General features: G+C 33.6%; 1 pseudogene; it reads left to right on the top strand.

Moving 5' to 3' along the window:
• Positions 1–202: 202 nt before the first annotated feature.
• LOC139494034 (zinc finger protein 721-like) overlaps positions 203–22,723 on the top strand; it is a 40,430-nt pseudogene continuing 17,909 nt past the window's right edge.

Raw genomic sequence — 22,723 nt, 5'->3', positions numbered from 1 at the left:
ACATTTACCAACATAATTATCTTATGAATGAAGAAAAAATAAGGTACATGTAGTATGGAACTAAATTACCCAAACAAGTAGATGCATAATGCAGAGAATGTCAAAACAAATATTGTATGTTTAATTTGCAGGAAATTATCAAAAGGTTTATGTCTTTATTTTATTTATATATATTATATTATTTTGTTCCTTACAGAGTCGTACACTCACATTAAAAAGAATGTATGAGGTAGAAGATTTCGTCACAATCAATGACACACAGCGTTAACAGAGACACATAAGAACACAAACCATGCAGACTGGCACACTCCATAAATGTGATGTTAGTGGACGAGAATTTAGTAAAAGCGATGATTTCAAGAGACATATTAGAACACATGCTGCTGAAAAACCTCATGACTGTGACGTTTGTCCTAGAGAATTTGGTCAAAGTAGTGATTTGAAGAGACATGTGAAAACACATACTGGCAAGAATCTTCATAAATGTGATGTATGTGGCAGAGGATTTAGTAAAAGTAGTGACTTAAAGAGACACTTTAGAACACATACAGGTGATAAACCTTATGTCTGTGATGTATGTGGTAAAAGTTTTATTCGGTCTGATAGTTTACAAAAACATATGAGAATACATACAGGTGATAAACCTCATAACTGTGATGTATGTGGTAAAGGGTTTATTGAGCAAGGTAATTTACAGAGACACACGAAAACACATACAGGCGACAAACCTCATGGCTGTGATGTATGTGATAAAAGGTTTAGTCAGCTTGGTAGTTTAAACAGACACATGAGAACACATACAAGGGATAAACCTCATGAATGTGATGCATGTGGGAAACAGTTTAGTCAGCATAGTGATTTACAGAGACATATAAGAATACATACAGGTGATAAACCTTATGACTGTGATGTATGTTGCAAAAAGTTTACACTTCCTAGTAATTTGAAACGTCACATGCTAATACATACAGGGGATACACCTTATGACTGTGATGTATGTGGTAAAGGGTTTAGTCAGCATAGTGATTTACAGAGACATATAAGGAGAATACATACCGGCAATAAACCTCATGACTGTGATGTATGTTGCAAAAAGTTTACACTTCCTAGTAATTTGAAACGTCACATGCTAATACATACAGGTGATAAACCTTATGACTGTGATGTATGTGGTAAAATGTTTAGTCGGCATATTGATTTACAGAGACATATAAGGAGAATACATACCGGCAATAAACCTCATGACTGTGATGTATGTTGCAAAAAGTTTACACTTCCTAGTAATTTAAAACGTCCCATGATAATACATACAGGTGATAATCCTCATTAGTGTGATGTATGTGGTAAAATGTTTAGTCGGCTTGCTTATTTACATAAACACATTAGAACACATTCAGATGAACAACTTCATGACTGATGTATAAGGTAGAGGGTGAATTAAAGAGACACATGCGTAATTAACAACGTCCCATGAAAACACATACAGGAGATAAAACTCATAAGATAACTGTGATGTCTGTGGTAAACGATTTAGTCGGCTTCGGAATGTCTAGAATCACATGTCAACACATATAGGAGATACACCTTAATTACTGTGATGTATGTGGTAAACGATCTAGTCAGCTTGGGAATTTCCAGAATCACATTTATTTATAACACATATATGTATAGGAGATAAACCTTATGAATGTGATATGTGTGGCAAGGGTTTAAGTCAACATAAACCTCATTACTGTGATGTATGTGGTAAAGGGTTGAGAAGTCTTGGAAATTTACAAAGACACATGAGAATACATACACTCAGGTGATAAACTACATGAATGATGTTTGTGGTAAAGATTTGATTCGTCTTAGTAATTTACAGATTTACATGAGAACAGAAATGAATCACATTAATTACATGTAGATACATGTAGTTGTCATATATTGCAGCATTTATATTTGTTTTTCGACGACTGTTTTGTAATAATCAGTATAATATAAAATCAGTCCGTTATTGTACTCTTTTAAATTGTTTTATACAAATATTTTACATTTTGTCATTTCGGGGCCCCTAAAGCTGGATATGCGGTTTGTGTTTTGTCATTTCGGGGCCCCTAAAGCTGGATATACGGTGTGTGTTTTGCTCGTTGTTGACGGTCGTATGGTGACCATTTGGTCTGGTTGTCTCATGGGCAATCATACCTCTTTTCTTATCTTTGTGATGATAATTTACAGAGACACACGAGAACAGTTTTGATAAATCGATAATTTACAGAGACACACGTGAACAGTTTTGATAAATCGATAATTTACAGAGACACACGAGAACAATTTTGTAAAGGCTTTAGTGAAATTGTAAGATTAACAATGTGCACAGACTGAAAGAAAACATGATATATAGTAGTCCCGGTAAATATTGAAACAAAATAGTTGCTATGCCTTCAATGTAACTGTAACTTTGTCAGTCAGTATAGTCTTAGTGTAATTTTGATGTGAGATGAAAGCTTTGGAATGTTTGGAGATATGATATATCACTAGTACCCCTGTTGAAAATTTCTTTAAATATGAGATTAAGATACTGGTATGAGGGAATATTTGACCTGCTGTTCAGATCAGGATTACCTGTTTTATACTGCTACATGTAATCTTCTGGGGACCAGTGCGCTCTTATCATGCTAATATATGAAATCAAAGGTATGTTGATTTTTTCGTATATATGTATTAAAACAAAGTTACAAATGTAAGATAAAGCTTTGATATGACGTCCTGACTATTTGAACTTGAGACAAAATAGCTATGAATGCTCGTACTTGCTGTAATTTGACACAGAAAGCAACGGAGGTATATAATTATGCAGTTGTGGTTTTATTCAATAAGAGGGTCAAAGGAATTCAAAGATACACATGATAATACATACAGGTGATAAACTTCATAACTGTGATGTATGTGGTAAAGGGTTAAGTCGGCTTGGAAATTTATAAAGACATGTGCACATGATATGACAACACATACAGGTGATGAATCCCATGACCGATGTTTGTTAACTTTGTGGTAAAGATTTAATTCGTCCTAGTAATTTACAGATTTACATGAGAACAGAAATGAGTCACAGTAATTAGATACAATCATGTAGTTGTCATTTATTGCTGTATATTATATTTGTTTTTTTCGTTGTCCGTTTTGTAATAATCAGTATAATATAAAATCAGTGCGTTAATTTTCTCTTGAATTATTTTACAGAAATGTTTTACATTTTGACATTTCGGGGTCCCTAAAGCTGGATATGCAGTTTGTGTTGTGCTCATTGTTGAAGGTCGTGCGATAACCGTCCTATATATTTGATCTTTGATGGAGAGTTGTCTCATGGCAATCATACTTCTTTTTAATATCTTTGTGATGATAATTTACAGACTGAGACACACGAGAACAATTTTGAAAAGGGTTTAGTCAAACTGATTAATCGATAATTTACAGAGACACACGAGAACAATTTTGAAAAGGGTTTATTCAAACTGATAAATCGATAATTTACAGAGACACACGAGAACAATTTTGAAAAGGGTTTAGTCAAACTGATAAATCGATAATTTACAGAGACACACGAGAACAATTTTGAAAAGGGTTTATTCAAACTGATAAATCGACAATTTACAGAGACACACGAGAACAATTTTGTAAAGGGTTTAGTAAAATTGATTAATCGATAATTTACAGAGACACACGAGAACAATTTTGTAAAGGGTTTAGTAAAATTGATTAATCGATAATTTACAGAGACACACGAGCACAATTTTGTAAACTTTAAGGGTTTAGTAAAATTGATTATTCGATAATTTACAGAGACACACGAGAACAATTTTGTAAAGGGTTTAGTAAAATTGATTAATCGATAATTTACAGAGACACACGAGCACAATTTTGTAAACTTTAAGGGTTTAGTAAAATTGATTATTCGATAATTTACAGAGACACACGAGAACAATTTTGTAAAGGGTTTAGTAAAATTGATTAATCGATAATTTACAGAGACACACGAGCACAATTTTGTAAACTTTAAGGGTTTAGTAAAATTGATTATTCGATAATTTACAGAGACACACGAGAACAATTTTGTAAAGGGTTTAGTAAAATTGATTAATCGATAATTTACAGAGACACACGAGAACAGTTTTGTTAAGGGTTTAGTCAAACTGATAAATTGACAATTTACACACGCTGAAAGAAAACATGATAAAGTAGTAGTCCTAGTAAATATTTATTAAACAATAAATTTGAATTTGAAAAGCAATTCTATTTCATAAGAGGGTCAAAGAAATAATTACAAAATTTTGAGGACTCTCAGGAAGATTAGTTTTAACTAATGGGATCATCCTCTTGAAATAAAGATTATTTATTTACAAGATTGATCGTTTATATAAATATACAGTGTTAATTTCCATTGTTTAACGCAAGCGTACATTTTAGATAAATGAATTGAATGAAAACAACATTGACGGTTAAGTTATATGTCTTGTGTTTCTGTCTCTGACCTAGGTTTTCTGTATTTGGCACGTGCAGTGCATCATTACATATTACATTGTTACGTGTACCATGATGAACTTTCGTACAGGACTGCTGTGTGTATTTTTGACATGGGACTATGACTTTTTGACTCTTGACCTATGCACGTTGGGTGTGTCATCATGATACAGTGTGTATATTACCTTGACCTCAAAATATAATTTTCAATAGACATTTCTTCTGAATATGTGGCATGTAGATGTATTGTCATAAGATGATGAGTTTAGTGGCACGAGAAACTTCATGTGAGCTTGACCTTTGTCCAAAATGTACAACTTGTATATTTTGTTCGAATAAATGGAGAATTGTTTGATTGGCACTCATACCACATCTTCTTATGTATCTATTATATACAGAAGGTATACGCATATCAATAAACTCACTGAACTCAGTGCAAAGAACCTTTAAATTACACTTAGACAGAAAGCTCAATCTAGTGAAACACTTTGTTATGCTGGTCACATGTAACTTGAAATATCACTGTCTGTTACCTAACTGCACCGAGATCCTGAAAAAAATATGCAAGTTAATTTGTTTACTGAAATAAATGTAGAATATGTCTCTGGGCCGCAGATGCCCCTGCTTGTGAAAAAATATGAGTAAACTTCCACATATAGATGCAGGATTCACGTAATTTTTACTTGTGACCATAATCATTGTGTATAAGTTTCATAACATTTGTATCATTGGTACATACAATTTTGTAATATTTTATAGCTTATTTTTCAACTTATTAAAGCTTTCAAACTGAAATTGATCATCACTTTCTTTTTATATGTCTTTTAACATTCTGTTTTGAACAAAATTATTGTTTGCATGTATATACTTCACATATATTTCTATCAAATCTGACATTATTACAAAAATCTACAAAGCCAATTAAATAAAATTCAGTCGAACTTTAAAATAAATGTGCTATCAAATATATATGCGAGTTGTAAACTGGTCAAGTGGCTAGATGCACATATCGTTGGTCAATTGAACAACATGACCTAATTGGGTGGTTTAAAAACGTCTAGAAATATTACGAAACAAAGGATGAGTAAAGGAAAATAAATGAAAACAGAACGACTGAAATAAATAAAAGGATGTTCGATATACTGTATATTTCAGTTTATTTTTAAAATCTATACGATGCTTTATTTTTATCTAGTTTCCTATAAATCAAAATAATTAATATGAGAAGATAAATACATTACAGCTTCCTTTACCGTCGATGCTGAAATGTTTAATGATATAAAATGCTGTTAGCGTTTTTGACCTACTTAGTCTTTTTATTCGGATACTTGCGGTTATCTTCTCCAAGTTCAACGGAAACATTAGAATGATCTAGAATAGAACCCAGATGGAACCAAGAAGTTGGGTTGCTATAACCAAACAACCCGGATGTTGAACCAGTTACCATGGCTTCGAACCAAAGAACTCAGATAGAACCAAGGTTCAGAACCAAAAAACCAGATGGAACCAAGGTTGAGAACCAGAGTGCCCGGATAGAACCTAATTGCATTCGTAATTCTCATGACTTTTTATACCTTCAATGAATTTTTCAAATCATTTATTTATTTAGTATATAATTTATTTTATTTTATTTACATACAAATTACAATTATGGAACGCCAACACTATCTTATTGTGCACAGTATTGGCGTTCCATACAATCTAGACAAATAAATCATCATGACATTGACATTAAATCAAATATTAAACACACAAGACAGCGCATTACATTAACCTGTTCTCGATTCCTTCGAGGGCGTGCTAAATAAAGGAGCCACAATACCTCAATGACTGACAGAAGTTCGATTTAGAACAATTCGTTTTCGTCCGCAAATGATAAAGTTTTTTGTTGTGTTTGTCAAGTTCACTTAGTTGCAGAATGCTAGCCTTAGGCATTACAATCTAGCGGCGGTGTAATCTATTTGCATGAAGATTTATATCTCAGATAGCAGAGGGTTCATATATACAAGAAGATGTGATATGAGTGCCGATGAGACGACTCTCCATTCAAGTCACAATTGGTAAAAGTAACATATTATAGGTTAAAGTACGGTCTTCAAATCGGATCATTGGCTCACCCATATAACAGCAAGCTAAAAAAAAGGCACCCAAAAGACTAGTGTAAAACCATTCAAACAGGAAAACCAACGGTCTATCTATACAAACAACGAGAAATTAGAAACACTTGCATGTATAAACCATATCAACAAAAACAACCACTGGACATAAGGAACGTTCCGGACTTTAAAGATGCCTTATTTTACAAAGTTTCCATCTGTCATGTGTCCATTAACTCATTTGTATGGCACTGAACAGAGTATGATATGAATAAGTGATAAAAAATCATTAATGTTACTGGTGTACCCTGTAACGAGTTTCTAAATTGCTAGTGTGTAAAAAAAACGGTATATTCGCTTCTCGTTGTGGTATTGTTTTGAATATATTCATGTTTATATATTTTGCACTTGAAGGAAAGAATACGATATCAAACTATGGTAACAGATATTCCCGTGGTCTTGTGTGCAGAGGGGGCACATAACGTCCCTTATAGTTGTCCTCTTCCTTTTTCTGGATCCGAATCTGGAGTCATCTAGCACATGAAAGATCCGATAGTCGATAGCAGGGTTCATATTAATATCATAAAATTTCATGTCCCGGTCCTTCATTTAATATTCGCAACTAGACATCAACATCGGTCATGAGTGATATAGCCTTTCAAGTTTGTCAAATGTTAACATAAATTTCACGTGAACTTTAAAAAAGAAATAGGTATTTTTCACGATTTTGATTAAATTTTAAATTTTAAATGTTAACAAAGAACAACCAATCGTATGATAGATTACAAAAATGAAAAATAAATAAGCCAATCAGAGCGTTCTCCATATCATGGTTTCTAGATCGCAAGAACCACAACTATTATATCTCCAGAGAGACAATAATTTTTCGCGTTTATCCACATGTAAACTACGATTATACTACTATAATATATAATAGAGACTCTCTGTATTCTGTCTACTGTTTTCTTTGAAATATTTAGTATCTAAGGGGTCATATCCATTGCATATATATTGAAATAAGTAAAATATGTAGAAACGAGAATGTGTCCATAGTATACGGATGCCACATCGGCACTATCATATTCTATGTTCAGTGGACCGTGAAGTAATGTAAAAATCTTTAATTTGGCATTAAAATTAGAAAGATCATAATTATCATAGGGAACATATTTAAACTTAGTTTCGAGTTGATTGGACTTCAACTTCATCAAAAACTACCTCAACAAAACATTAACCTGAAGCGGGACAGACGGACGGACGAACGAACGGACTAGAAAACATAATGCCCATAAAAAGGTCATAACAAATTATTGTTGAAAGTGTAATCTATGTTCAGTGGACCGTGAAGTGGGGTTAAAATCTTTAATTTGGAATTAAAATTAGAAAGATCATAATTATCATAGGGAACATATTTACACTTAGTTTCGAGTTGATTGGACTTCAACTTAAAAATTAAGAAAACAATATAAATCAAATCAAATCAAATATTTTATTGTCGTAGAAACTTTACAGTTTGTGACCAACATATAGATTTTTAACTATTAAGAGCTGATTATGATCCTTAATTAGCTTTCTCTTCTTTCTTTAAATTGTCAGAATAAGGGGGCGACCATTTGATAATGTGTGATGGGGAGGGGAGGCAGGAGGATTTTGATAATAAATAACTCAGCCTTGAAAATCACAAAAATAAATGATTTGTTTTGTGGTAATTTGAAAATAAATAATCTGATTATTGAAAATGAATAACTAGGCATATCTTTTATCTTTTATGCAATTTTATAAATGCTATTCAAAAGTATGAGATGACACCAGATTCTTCATAAAATTTGTAAAAAAAATATTCGGGAAACAGTTCCCAAATCTATTAATTATAAAGAATAAATATTATTCAAATGTCTGAAAATAGATTTCTTTTAACTTCATTATTATATTGTCTCTGTAAGACTTACCTCACTTTTCATTACAGGGCCGTTGCTACATTGAGGCAATTTGTTTATGTAGAAAATTTCAAAACCAAAAACTTGTCTCTGTATCAAATTGTTTTCACGGCGAGTCTCTTGCAAGAAGAAAGTTCTGTTCTCGAACGTAGCCCCTGTATTTTCGTGGTCCATCTTTCTTATTTATTCTTATTTTTCAGTGTTATTAGTCTTAATGCTTGTCGTTTCTTGTTTTATCTGTTCCCGGGTTTGTCTGTTGTTCATTTTTCATCTGTTTTCTCTTAGTGCTGCATTCTATTTGTAATTTATTATTTTTGTTTTAAACTTGATCATGAGTTTTATTTTATTTAAGACTTTTTACAACTTAACTAGTACTTTAAATTGTATCCCAGTTAGGAGCTAAATCAAGTTGTAATTGAAATGTGTTATAAAAACTTACTTGACATAGTTATATCTATGATATTCAGCCCCCTCTTGACTTGATTTAAAAAAACGAAACATATATTTTACGGGTATAAAAGATTCTGCAGGCCGAAACACAAAAAAAAACCAATAAATAAATAAATAGCAGCCACATACAATAAAACTATGTGAATTACATTTTTGATTTATCCTACATATTTTTCTTTTGTTGTCCCTAAAAAGTTACACTATATCTTAACATTGAGACCAAAATATTGTCAAAAACCAAAACTTGCGTTTTCAGATTAAGAAAGGGTCTGGGAAACGCCAAGAAAAGCATGATTGCGCATCATTTGTTCGATAGCTAATTATGGCCTACAGCGGCTCCCTTATCCCTTGGTAAATTTTTTAGCCTCTCTCCGCTCGGCATAAAAATGTTTGGCAATACTTTTAAAAGAGGCTAGTTACAGCCAAAATTGAATACCATGTATGTATGCAATACATGTAATCATGGCAAATGCAGTTGGGAATTCGGAAGATTCATTTCTGCTGATGATGATGATTAATTCTAATAAAGTGGTACACTATAACTCTCCTATACATTTATTATTTTAGTGAATTCAAAAATTGTATGTTTTCAAATATTATAAATATAGTTGTGAAAATAAATAATCAATCCCATGTTTTAAAGAAAATGAAAAATCTTGCTTCAACAATGCAGAAAATGAATAATCTGTTCTCTTTGTTTTCAAAAATTAAATAACCGATCCAAAAACAAATCCTCCTTCACCCCCACCCCACCCCACTCCCCGCATATCAAATGGTCGTCCCCTAAGGCCGGATGACGATTTTAAACTTGTAAAAACACATTTATCCTTTAACTTTTCATTTGAAGTTTTTGTAGAACAGAGTTAAGCAGCAACCATTTTGATTTGCTGGGGGGGGGGGGGGGCTATGGTTTTTTTTTTGGAAAAAAAAGTTTGTTTCCAGTTTTTGGAGAAAAAAATAATTTGTTTTTGATTCTGAGAAAAAAAAAAATGTTTGTTTCACCCTCAGCTGCCACTATATGTAATGCTAAAATTGAAAGAAAAAAATTGTTTTCGACTTGTCGCGAAAAAAATAGATTGTTTTTCGCCGCAGGCGAGAAAAAAAATTTGTCCAGAAAAAAAAAACCATGCCCCCCCCCCCCCCCCCCCCCCCCCCCGAAAATCAAATGGTTGCTGCCTTATATAATATTTACGCTTGAACACTTTATTTTGAAATAACTATCGTCTTCACATATTCTAGAAATCCATGTAAACATAGCCGATAAATTGTACGGCGAGTATAGTTAATAACTACGGTTTTTTTACTGTACGGGGAAAAGAATCATTGCGACAATGCTTACTGATACCATTTATGAAATATTATAAATTAAGTAGCTTGTAATCGCAACAACCCGAGGACACATCATTGATGATCATTAGTTCATCAATTCTTGTAGATGTGAAAAATAAAGTAGCCTCAAAGATGTGTTTGTTTTTTTTTTTTTTTTTTTTTTTTTTGTTGCTTCGGGGTTACTATATCCGGTGGTAGTACAACAGAATAATTATTGTGACTATTTGATACTTTTTTGTCTTTCATATGAATTAATGTGACTATCATTTATGGTTAAAGGCTATGCAATGTCATTTATGGTTAAAGGCTATGTAATGTCATTTTGATTAAAGTATTGCTACAAATTTGTCAAATCATTGAGAAATGTCTGTTTTTAATATATTATAACAGTTAAAACTATTGGTTGAGAATAAAGAACATATAGCCAGACACATGATACAGATATACAGATGTATATATATATATATACAACTCGTCTAAACATCAACCCAACAATGTTAGATCTGTAAATTTGCTTTCGCAAATTTTTGGTTCTTCCCTCGCCGGGATTCGAACCCATGCAACTGTGATATCGTGACACCAAATCGCCTGCACTGCAGCCGTCCCGCTAGACCACACGACCACCTGGGCTCTAAAAAAAAAGCTCTTTCGCTGGCCGTGTGTTACCTTTCTTCGTCAGTTTTAATCTAGCGGCGTACTACAGTACATGATATATAAGGCATGCAGATGTTATTGTTACAGATCAGCTAAATTATCTATACTAGTAGTAAAGGATCCTACAAATTAATGTAATATACAGTCACAGAAAATAATTATATTAATTTTATAAGTACGTCTGAGTCAGTGACAACTCTACAACAGATGTATCCATCGGATCGCCATCAATGATGCATGGTGATACATGGCTGTGTACATAATGTATATACAACTCGTCTAAACATCAACCCAACAATGTTAGATCTGTAAATTTGCTTTCGCAAATTTTTGGTTCTTCCCTCGCCGGGATTCGAACCCATGCTACTGTGATATCGTGACACCATATCGCCTGCACTGCAGCCGTCCCGCTAGACCACACGACCACCTGGGCTCTCAAAAAATAGGGGGCTTTCGCTGGCCGTGTGTTACCTTTCTTCGTCAGTTTTAATCTAGCGGCGTACTACAGTACATGATATATAAGGCATGAAGATGTTATTGTTACAGATCAGCTAAATTATCTATAGTAAAGGATCCTATATATATATTTAAGCAGGTAGGAATCATAATTGTTACCGTTACTGTTAGACCGAATCTTCCACAAATTAAGGAATACCTCATAATGTAATGCTGATTTTGTCCATTTTTACTATCTAGGTTTGAGTTTAAGAAATGAGTAAACATAAATGTGTTGTTCCCACATTGATGTCTTCACGACTTAACTGTTTTTTTTATTTTGTTGGGTTTTTTTATTGTACCATTAGAAGATTAGGTACTCATCAAGCACTATGTATATAGAAGACCACTTTGTCACATAATTCAAATAATATTCATTATATAAATTTGTGTCGAGCTTGCGACATTTTTGTCACAAAAGCGAGTCATACCGATCTTATAGATTCCGGCGTTGGTGTCATTAAGAGTCAATATGTTGTTGAAGTTTTTCAGACATTAATGACTTTATCAAACCTTCATGGAAATTTATGAAATATAGACAGACGGTTGTTGGAGAATAAAATACAGTATCCAGAGAACGAGAACATACAATTTTCAGACAAGTTTTCACTCTATAGTCGATCTTCAAACAAAAGAGAATATGGGGCAATTAAACTAGAGGCTCTTAAGAGCCTGTGTCGCTCATCTTGGTCAATGTGGATATTAAACAAAGGAAACAGATGGATTCATGACAAAATTGTATTTTGTGATGGTGATGTGTTTGTAGATCATACTTTACTGATCATTCTTGCTACTTACAATTTTCTCTATCTGTAATGAACCTGGCCCTTTAGTTACAGAGGAAAACATTTTGTAAAAACTTACCAAATTTACCAAATTAATGAAAATTGTTAAAAATTGACTATAAAGGGCAATAATTCCTTAAGAGGTCAACTGACCATTTTGGTCATTTAGACTGATTTGTAGATCTTAATTTGCTGAACATTATTGCTGTTTACAGTTTATCTCTATCTATAATAGTATTCAAGATAATAATCGAAAACAGACAAAATTTCCTTAAAATTACAAATTCAGGGTCAGCAACCCAACAACCCATTGTCCGATTCATCTGAAAATTTCAGGGCAGATAGATCTTGACTTAATAGTAAATTTTACACATTTCAGATTTGCTCTAAATGCTTTTGTTTTAGAATTATAAGCAAAAATATACATTTTACCCCTATGTTCTATTTTTAGCCATGGCGGCCATCTTGATTGGTTTGGCGGGTCACCGGACACAATTTATAAACTAGATACCCCAATGATGATTGTGGCCAAGTTTGGCTAAATTTGGCCCAGGAGTTTCAGAGGAGAAGATTTTTGTAAAAGTTAACGACGACGGACGACGGACGCCAAGTGATGAGAAAAGCCCACTTGGCCCTTTGGGCCAGGTGAGCTAAAAATAAGTGGGAATCTTCCTCCATATTCAGATTTAGAAGGACATGTTCTTTTTTAGTTTGTTCCAAGTGCATATCTACAACACTTATTTGATTTAAATGAGGGCGGACTCTTTATTCATATACATATTAGTTTTTCTATTAATTTTAGTATATATATCCTAACAAAAATGTTTGTTCTGGATTTAGCAATTGCATTATCAGTATAATACTAAGTATGATATGTACTCGTCCATATACCAATTTTCTAATTATATATGTAAGAATAGAACGAACCAATTAAAAACACCAAATGCAAAGAAAAATCTAGAGATTATTGGTTCAGCCTTTTCGTATAGATTTTGATAGAAAACAGAACTTTGAGATAGTTTGATTGTTTTTTTGTTTTTTTTTGCAATAAAACAGAGTGTACAACATAGATTTTGTATATAAGTTATAAGCATGTTTTTGTCTAAATTTTGTTTTATGTTATTTACAGAGTCGTGCAAGAACCCAAACGGCAAATATACTTTATAACTAGTGATATGATGTATGGGGAAGACATTGAGTCACAGTAAATGGTACTCTATAGAGACGCATAAAACCAGAGACTGGCAATTAACTCTATAGAGACGCATACTTGCAGAGACAGGCAAAAACTGTACAGAGACGCATAATAACATAATAAACGATTCAGTCAACATAGTGATGTACGGGTACACATAAAAATTCATACCGGTGATAAACCATATGACTGTAATCGATGTGGTAAACAGTTTAGACACCAGAGTGTTTTACAGAGTCACATGAGAATCCATACAGGTGAAAAGCCTTATGACTGTGATGTATGTGGTAAACGGTTTAGTATGCTTGGTCACTTACAAAGTCACATGAGAACGCATACCGGTGATAAACCTTATGACTGTTATGTATGTGGTCAAAGGTTTAGTCAGCATGCTACTTTACAGAGACACATGAAAACACATACAGGTGATAAACCCCATGACTGTAATATATGTGGTAAACGGTTTAATATGCTAAGTCACTTACAAAGTCACATGAGAACACATACCGGTGACAAACCATATGACTGCATGTATGTGGTCAAGCGTTTAGTAGTCTTGGCTATTTACAGAGCCACATGAGAACACATACAGGGGATAAAAACAAATATCATGACTGATGTATGTGGTAAAGGGTTTACAATATTTCCATATTTTTTTTTCCAAATTAAAGGGCCCATTAAGAGCATAACATTAATTACAACATGCATAAGCATTACAGAGTGATTAAAGAAACATAAAATAATAAAATAATAATGCATGAAGAAAGAATCAGTGCTCAAGGGGAGATAATTTTTAAATGTTTTAGAGTATTTAAGTTAACTAATTTTCTGATTTTCTAAGTTGCAGGCTTTATCGAGGTATGCGCATAAAATTGATAAAAATCTGCTATCTTCATTAATCATGATCCATGAAAAAAGATCTTTTCTGTTTGAATTATCTAAACTGGGGTATTTTTTTGATATAATCAGTCACATCTCTTCTGATGTTATTGTAAAGAGGGCATTCCAGAAGAAAGTGCATTTCATTTTCAATACAATTTGAATTACAATATAAACATATCCTCTCATGTCGAGGTAATATTTCATATTTACCACATACATTCGTAATTCGTTCATGTTTCTTAAACAGTGATTGCTGAGTCCAGGCTGTATTTTGTTAACAAATGTTTTTGTGGGTGTTTTAAAATCTAAATAATTTTCGTAGTCAAATGACCTTTTGAATGAAAAATAAGTGTCCAATTTGCCTTGATTCTGTAAATAAAAATCTCGCATTTTCTCCCAATCATTTTGAAAATTTAATTTGAGCTGTTTTTTCAGTAAACTTTTAAATTTATTTTTGCCTAAATTTTTACATATATTTAGGTCAATACCCAATTTTTCACTGTAGAAAATGATATTAGACAGCAAAGAATTATTAGAGCTAGTTTGAGCTTTACTCTCAATCATTTTTAACTCAGCATAAGCACTTTTCAATAAATCAGATGGAGAATTCTCTAGTCTATGCCAATACATAAACATACATGTTAGCAAATTTATATAAAGAGGATATCTACCCAATTCAGACAGGACTGCTACATTTGTGCACATCACTGTAACACCAATAATATACTTACAAAATTTTAAATTTAGCTTCTCAAACTCCCAATCTTTAAATATGTCATAAAGGGATAAATTTTTCCTTTTAGGAGTAATGTTAATAACACCCCAATTTTCACAACCATTAGTCAGCACGGTGGTTTAAAGAGACACATGAGAATACATACAGGCGAAAAAACTTATGACTGTGATATATGTGGTAAAAGATTTAGTGAGCAAGGTAATTTACAGAGACACGTGAAAACACATACAGGTGGCAAATCTCATGACTGTGTGTGGTAAAGGTTTTAGCCAGAACTGTGGTTTAAAGACCCACATGAGAATCCATACAGGTGATCAACCTCATCAATGTGATGTATGTGGTAAACAACGATTCAGTCAACATAGTGATGTACGGGTACACATGCGAATTCATACCGGTGATAAACCATATGACTGTAATCTATGTGGCAAACGGTTTAGACACCATAGTGATTTACAGAGACACATGAGAATGCATACAAGTGAAAAGCCTTATGTCTGTGATGTATGTGGTAAACGGTTTAGTATTCTTGGTCACTTACAAAGTCACATGAGAACGCATACCGGTGACAAACCTAATGACTGTTATGTATGTGGTAAAGGGTTTAGTCAGCATAGTGATTTACAGAGACACATGAGAATGCATACAGGTGAAAAGCCTTATGTCTGCGATGTATGTGGTAAACGGTTTAGTATGCTTGGTCACTTACAAAGTCACATGAGAACGCATATCGGTGACAAACCTTATGACTGTTATGTATGTGGTAAAAAATTTAGTCAGCATAGTGATTTACAGAGACACATGAGAATGCATACAGGTGAAAAGCCTTATGTCTGTGATGTATGTGGTAAACGGTTTAGTGTGATTGGTCACTTACAAAGTCACATGAGAACGCATACCGGTGACAAAACTTTGAATTTTACGAAAAACTAAGGATTTTCTTATCCCAGGCATAGATTACCTTAGCCGTATTTGGCACAACTTTTTGGACTTTTGGATCATCGACGCTCTTCAACTTTGTACTTGTTTGGCTTTATAAATATTTTGATATGAGCGTCACTGATGAGTCTTATGTAGACGAAACGCGCGTCTGGCGTACTAAATTATAATCCTGGTACCTTTGATAACTATTTACACCACTGGGTCGATGCCACTGCTGGTGGACGTTTCGTCCCCGAGGGTATCAACAGACCAGTAGTCAACATTTCGGTGTTGACATGAATATCAATAATGTGGTCATTTTTATAAATTTCCTGTTTACAAAACTTTGAATTTTACGAAAAACTAAGGATTTTCTTATCCCAGGCATAGATTACCTTAGCCGTATTTGGCACAACTTTTTGGACTTTTGGATCATCAATGCTCTTCAACTTTGTACTTGTTTGGCTTTATAAATATTTTTATATGAGCGTCACTGATGAGTCTTATGTAGACGAAACGCGCGTCTGGCGTACTAAATTATAATCCTGGTACCTTTGATAACTATTATGACTGTTATGTATGTGGTAAAAGGTTTAGTCAGCATGCTACTTTACAGAGACACATGAAAACACATACAGGTGATACACCTCATGACTGAGATTTGTGTTGTAAAGGGTCTAATCGGCTTGCTACTTTACAGAAACACATACAAACACATAGAGGTGATAAACCCCATGACTGTGACGTGTGTGACAAAGGTTTTAGTCAGCTTAGTCATTTACATAGACACATGAGAAGACATACTGGTCAAAAACATCATTAGTTTACATTTAGCTCACATGGTGCGATGGTGAGATTTTGGCAAAACTTGGAGTTGTCGTCCGTTGCCAGTTAAAGACGGCGTGCACAAAGCTGAGTCCACAAATGTAACGTCTTCAAATTACAAAAATCATTTACGACGTCGACATTTTCCCTCAAAAAACGTAAGCGTAACAAAAACACTGGACACTTAGTTTATCACATAATTCTAAAAATTCACGTTCAGATATTTCTTTTTTTTTTCGAACAAAAAAGTGCAGCAAATGTACATTTTGAAAATATAAATAAATATATGCTACGAGCAGTGTAATGGAGGTAATTAGCGACTATGTCGTGGACCCTTTTCAGAAAACAGCGTTAAAACGCTTTTTTTTTTAGAATGTAACATAATAGTTGGACATTTAAAAAATTCAGGTGTTCAGTCTGGACAACCGAATCATTCATACGTTGCAGATTTTATCAAACCTCAGTCTGGTTTTGCACATTTCGTTTCGAATACGAAGTTATTTTGAAAATAAAAAGATAGCAATTACATATTTTTTCTTACCGATTCTTCCATTTTGACCTATTAGTCCTTCCAAATTACTACTTCTTACACATAACGAAGATCATTTCCAAGCATATCTACCATGGTCGTTTTGGATTTTTTTGCGGTAAATTTTATATAATGCCAGAGTCCGAATCTAAACAATACTATTATACGATAAAATCTGGGATACAATGTTAAATGTGTAAAGGTTTTAGGTCAAAAACTTTATTTTATGTTAATTTAATGTTACAAGTTACACCGAATTTTTGCCGTTTTCTATATGTCCGTTTCATGCTTTATAGATTAAATATTGATTTACCTTACTAGTAATGTGGATTATTATGGCATGCATCATCATTTTATCATGAAAAAAAACTTCTTCAAAAATCATTATAAATACATATAAATATTATATGTATAAAGCTATTGAAAAAGCGCATTTTACAGTTGCCGTCAACTTTGTGCACGCCGTCGGACCGTTCGACCAAAGCTTTTTTCAAATTTCGATATGCTGTTAATGATGACAAAAAGGATGTCAAGTTTAGAATTGATGATTGTCTCTTTTACCGTTCAAGAGTTATGGTCCTTGTGATATTGAAAATTGTCAAGAAACTAATAAATGTCCAAAGTACACGGATGCCCCATACGTACTATCATTTTCCATGTTAAGTTGACCGTGCAATTGGGGCAAAACATTTATTTGGCAATAATCACATTAGATGTATGTTTCATTATAATACTTTATTCTGATTGGCTAACTTCACATCACGTGTTATTCCGTAAGCAGTTGCATTGCTCAATACAACTTTTCATTCATGATAACACGTGGTCCAATAATAAAGTGCACAGGAGAATTAAATAAAAAAATATATAAAATTCGTGTTTTCATGATCGTAGCTAAAAAATGTAATTATAAGTATTGAATGCTTCTTTTTGTAACTTTATAGGGTTGTAAAAGCGTTGACCGTGCGCACTTTTTTAGAATGAAGCGCTTCCGCGCTTCATACAAAATGTACTTCGGTCAACGCTTTTACACCCCAATAAATTTACAAAAAGAAGCATTCAATTCTTAATTAAAATTTGATAGATCATTTAATAGGGAACATGTATATTAAATTTCAAGTTGATTGGACTTCAACTTCATCGAAAACTACCTCGACCAAAAACTTCGACCTGAAGTGGGGCAGATTGACGGACGAACGAATGCACATACCAGAAAACATTATGCCCTTCTACCATCGTAGGTGGGGCATAACAATCCAGTTTGCGATCACTCCGACAGCCATTTTTTGGTATTTATCACCACTTTTAGTATCATAGGCTAATTCGTGGCAGACAGTTTTTATTGGTTAATTCAAGGCAACCAGTTTTTGTCCTAAATTGAAATTTGATTGGTCGGAGGTTACCATGGTAACCAACTACAATTGGCAGGAAAACTAACTGACAAGTCTAACAGACTCGTTGACTTCTACAACTTTTTTTCTTATTCAACCGCACAGTGCCTATTTATCTTCCCCCTCACTCTCTTTCAATCGGAGTCTCCTCCCCCCCCTCTCTCTCTCTCTCTCTCTCTCTCTCTCTCTCTCTCTCTCTCTCTCTCTCTCTCTCTCTCTCTCTCTCTCTCTCTCTCTCTCTCTCTCTCATACCTCTAGCTCGTTTTTATCTCTTGTTTTCTCTTGTGGTTTTTTTGGTGGACAAACGATTTTGAAGCCTTGGCTTCCGAGCTTTCGCCTAGCACGCCACGGGTCCAAATATTAATAGTAATAGTTACATTTAAACAATTTCACGGTAACATTCAAATGAAATATAGATGCATGTAATAACGGCCTGTAATAACCGGTCATAAGTGAATTACAATGATACATGTACCTTATCATTCTAAGTATCTTCTATGGATACTATAACACTAAAAACTCATAGCGATACCATTCACATATAAAGCATAATATTTAAAATTTTCATATTTTTTCTCACCAATATATGTTTATATATATACCACCTATTATAAAGGTGGTCTCTCAAATCAAGAGCTTTTTCTATACATACAAATAAGTTTTAATTCTTTTTCAGAGAGAGGATTTAAATTTTGACAAAATTTGCACCTTTAAGAAGTAAGTCGGTTTAAACTTGATCTATGTAGTGTTCTGAATAAAGACGACGCTTATCTTTAAAAGTAATGAGAAAAACACTGAAAATTGGATAGAAACTTAGCTAAATACACACAGACAAGTGTGCACCTAATTGATAGTCTACACATTTTATTTTAAAATCATCTTTGACAATTTGGACAAGTTGTCTTCAATCGGCAATCCTCGAGTGAACCCGATTATTTATTAGTTAGATCTATAGATGAACGGAATCGACCGAGTTTAGACGAGTGCAATTGTCGGATGACCAAATTATTTTACAATCATTTTTGACAATCGTACATGTAACCTTCGGTTAAATTGTCATATTAGAGCTTTCTTACAAATTGACGAAAGGTACGTATGCTTGACGAATCATACGTAAGACTCGTTTAAGGGATCCTTTATTTTGACATATTTAAATAATAGTCGTGGAACTTCGGACAATTATCTTACATGCAACGACAGTTATTAAATTGGACTTTTCCGATATATTTATAGGATGTCGGGACGTACGATATGTTAAAATATGATACCACCAGGTCGGATGAGATAACACTACAAAATATCCTAAATATATCTAGTAGTCAGACAAAAAAAATGCCCCTAAAAAACTAAAAACCGACCCCTCCCCTACGTATACTCTTCAATATTACAATGTTTTGAATCATCGCCCCCCCCCCCTTAATGTGTATATATGATATATCGGGGCAATGTAACGAATATTTTAGCGTATAATTGCGTTTTGCCTATAGTCCTCAACATTCATCAAATATTAGCCACTGGACGATAAGTGATAACTTCGCGTCTATCTTCCAAACATGTGTATTATTAAATCGTCATTATAAAATCCACAATGTATATGGTGTAAAATCGTAGACTTATTTTCTTGATATACAAAATCTGTTTTTCTAGATTTATTCAACATTACTTTTTAAAAACATGTATCATCATTTTTGTTTAGCAAATCTCGATATTCCACTTTGACATTTTGCTGAAAGTGTACTATAAAAAATAAAATAAATGTGAATCTTTAAATTTAGACTAACGTACTTCAATAATGCCATTGAAAAGTTAATCGTGAAACTCGTGCTTAAAAATTTCCCGCGGAAATGTGTGTTCTCGTGGTTTACGTACTAAGTAACGTATCGGACGTAAGTGTATTTGACACTATTTTTCTCTGTTTGATTATATTAAAATCGTGTATTATTTGCGATATTATTCTTTTTTGAAAAATAAACTTGATTTAGAAAAGAATGCTGTTTTACTGGATAAAACACAGACTCTTTTAACAGTTATTGTGGAAATGAAATACGTGCTCCCTTTACGTTCGTTCGTACCTTTCGTCAATTTGTAAGAAAGCTCTATTGTGAATAAAACAATAATAGAAGTGACCACTGGCAAAAACTTAAGCGACCTTTACTCAAATTTAGCCTGCAGACAATTAACAACATTGTACAGAACAAGGATGATAAAAACTACTGTCAAAATTCAGTTCACATTCACATCGAAACCTAAACGATTAAGGAACCTGCTTGACCATTGTGACCATTCAAACATTTGGTCATTTAATACTAGTATTTGAATTTTTATTAATATATATTTATTTTATTTTACTACAACTTCAGTTTCGAATGGAGATAATCCTTAGCGACTTAAAGAGACACGCGAGAACATATACTGGTGATAAACCACATGACTGTGATGTTAGTTCGAGAGAATGTGTTCAAGGAAGAGACTTAAAGAGACACGCGAGAACATATACTGACGAGAAACTACACAAAGGTGATGTTAGTTCGAGAAAATATGTTCAAGGTAGAGACCTAAAGAGACACGCGAGTATACATACTGGTGATAAACCACACGACTGTGATGTTTGTTCGAAAAAATTTGTTCAAGGTAGCGACTTCAAGAGACACATGAGAACACATACTGGTGAAAAACCTTATGACTGTGATGAATGTGGTAAAGGGTTCAGTCGACAATATAATTTACAGAGCCACATGAGAATACATACAGGTGATAAATCTCATGACTGCGATGTATGTGGTAAAAGGTTCAGTGAACAGAGTACTTTACAAATTCACATGAGAACACATACAGGCAATAAACCTCATGACTGTGATGTATGTGGTAAACGGTTTACTCAGCTTGTTAGCTTACAAATTCATATGAGAATGCATACAGGCGAGAAACCTTATGACTGTGATGTATGTGGTAAAGGGTTTGGTCAGCATAGTAATCTACAGAAGCACATGCGAATACATACAGGTGATAAACCTTATGACTGTGATGTATGTGGTAAAGGGTTTGGTCAGCATAGTAACTTACAGAAACACAAGAGAATACATACAGGCGATAAACCTCATGTCTGTGATGTATGTGGTAAAAGGTTTGATCAAGGTAGTAACTTAAAGAGCCATCTGAGAATACATACAGGCGATAAACCTTATAACTGTGGTGTATGTGGTACAGCGTTTAGTCAGCGTTATAGTTTACAGACACACATGATAACTCATACAGGTGGTAGACCGCATGTCTGTGATGTATGTGGTAAAGGGTTCCGTCATCGTTTAAGTTTACAGAGACACATGCTAACTCATACAGATGATAAACCATATACCTGTGATGTATGTGGTAAATGGTTTAGTCGGTATTATAATTTACAGATTCACATGAGAACACGTACAGGAGAGAAACTTCATGCCTGTGATGTATGTGGTAAAGGGTTCAGTCAGCGTTTAAGTTTACAGAGACACATGATAACCGTTCATACAGATGATAAACCATATATCTGTGATGTATGTGGTAAAGGGTTCAATCAGCTTAGTAGTTTAAAGAGACATATGAGAACTCATACAGGTGACAAACCGCATGTTTGTGATGTATGTGGTAAAAGGTTCATTCAGCATACAAGTTTAGAAAGACACATGAAAATTCATACAGGTGACAAACAACGTGACTGAAATGTATGTGGGGTAAGCTTAGTAGTATGGCCGAATGAAACTTCATAAACGCAATATTTGTAATTAAAGATTGAGAGAGATTGATTAATTAGATAGATAGACCACAACATTGTGATTGGTTAAAAACATTCTAAACAATTGAAATTCAACCAATGACGTAGCGTTATTTTCATTTTGGTGTACATACAATGAGATTACCCATAGTCCTCTAGTTTCTGAAAAGTTTCACGGAATAGAAGTTTCTTCATAACATAAGTTCCAAAGGGAAAGAATATTCTGGAATATTATTTCCACAGGAATAAA

Source organism: Mytilus edulis, chromosome 11 (assembly GCF_963676685.1).
Source record: "Mytilus edulis chromosome 11, xbMytEdul2.2, whole genome shotgun sequence".
In the NCBI taxonomy this organism is placed as follows: domain Eukaryota; kingdom Metazoa; phylum Mollusca; class Bivalvia; order Mytilida; family Mytilidae; genus Mytilus; species Mytilus edulis.
This window is presented reverse-complemented; position numbering and strand designations above follow the sequence as displayed.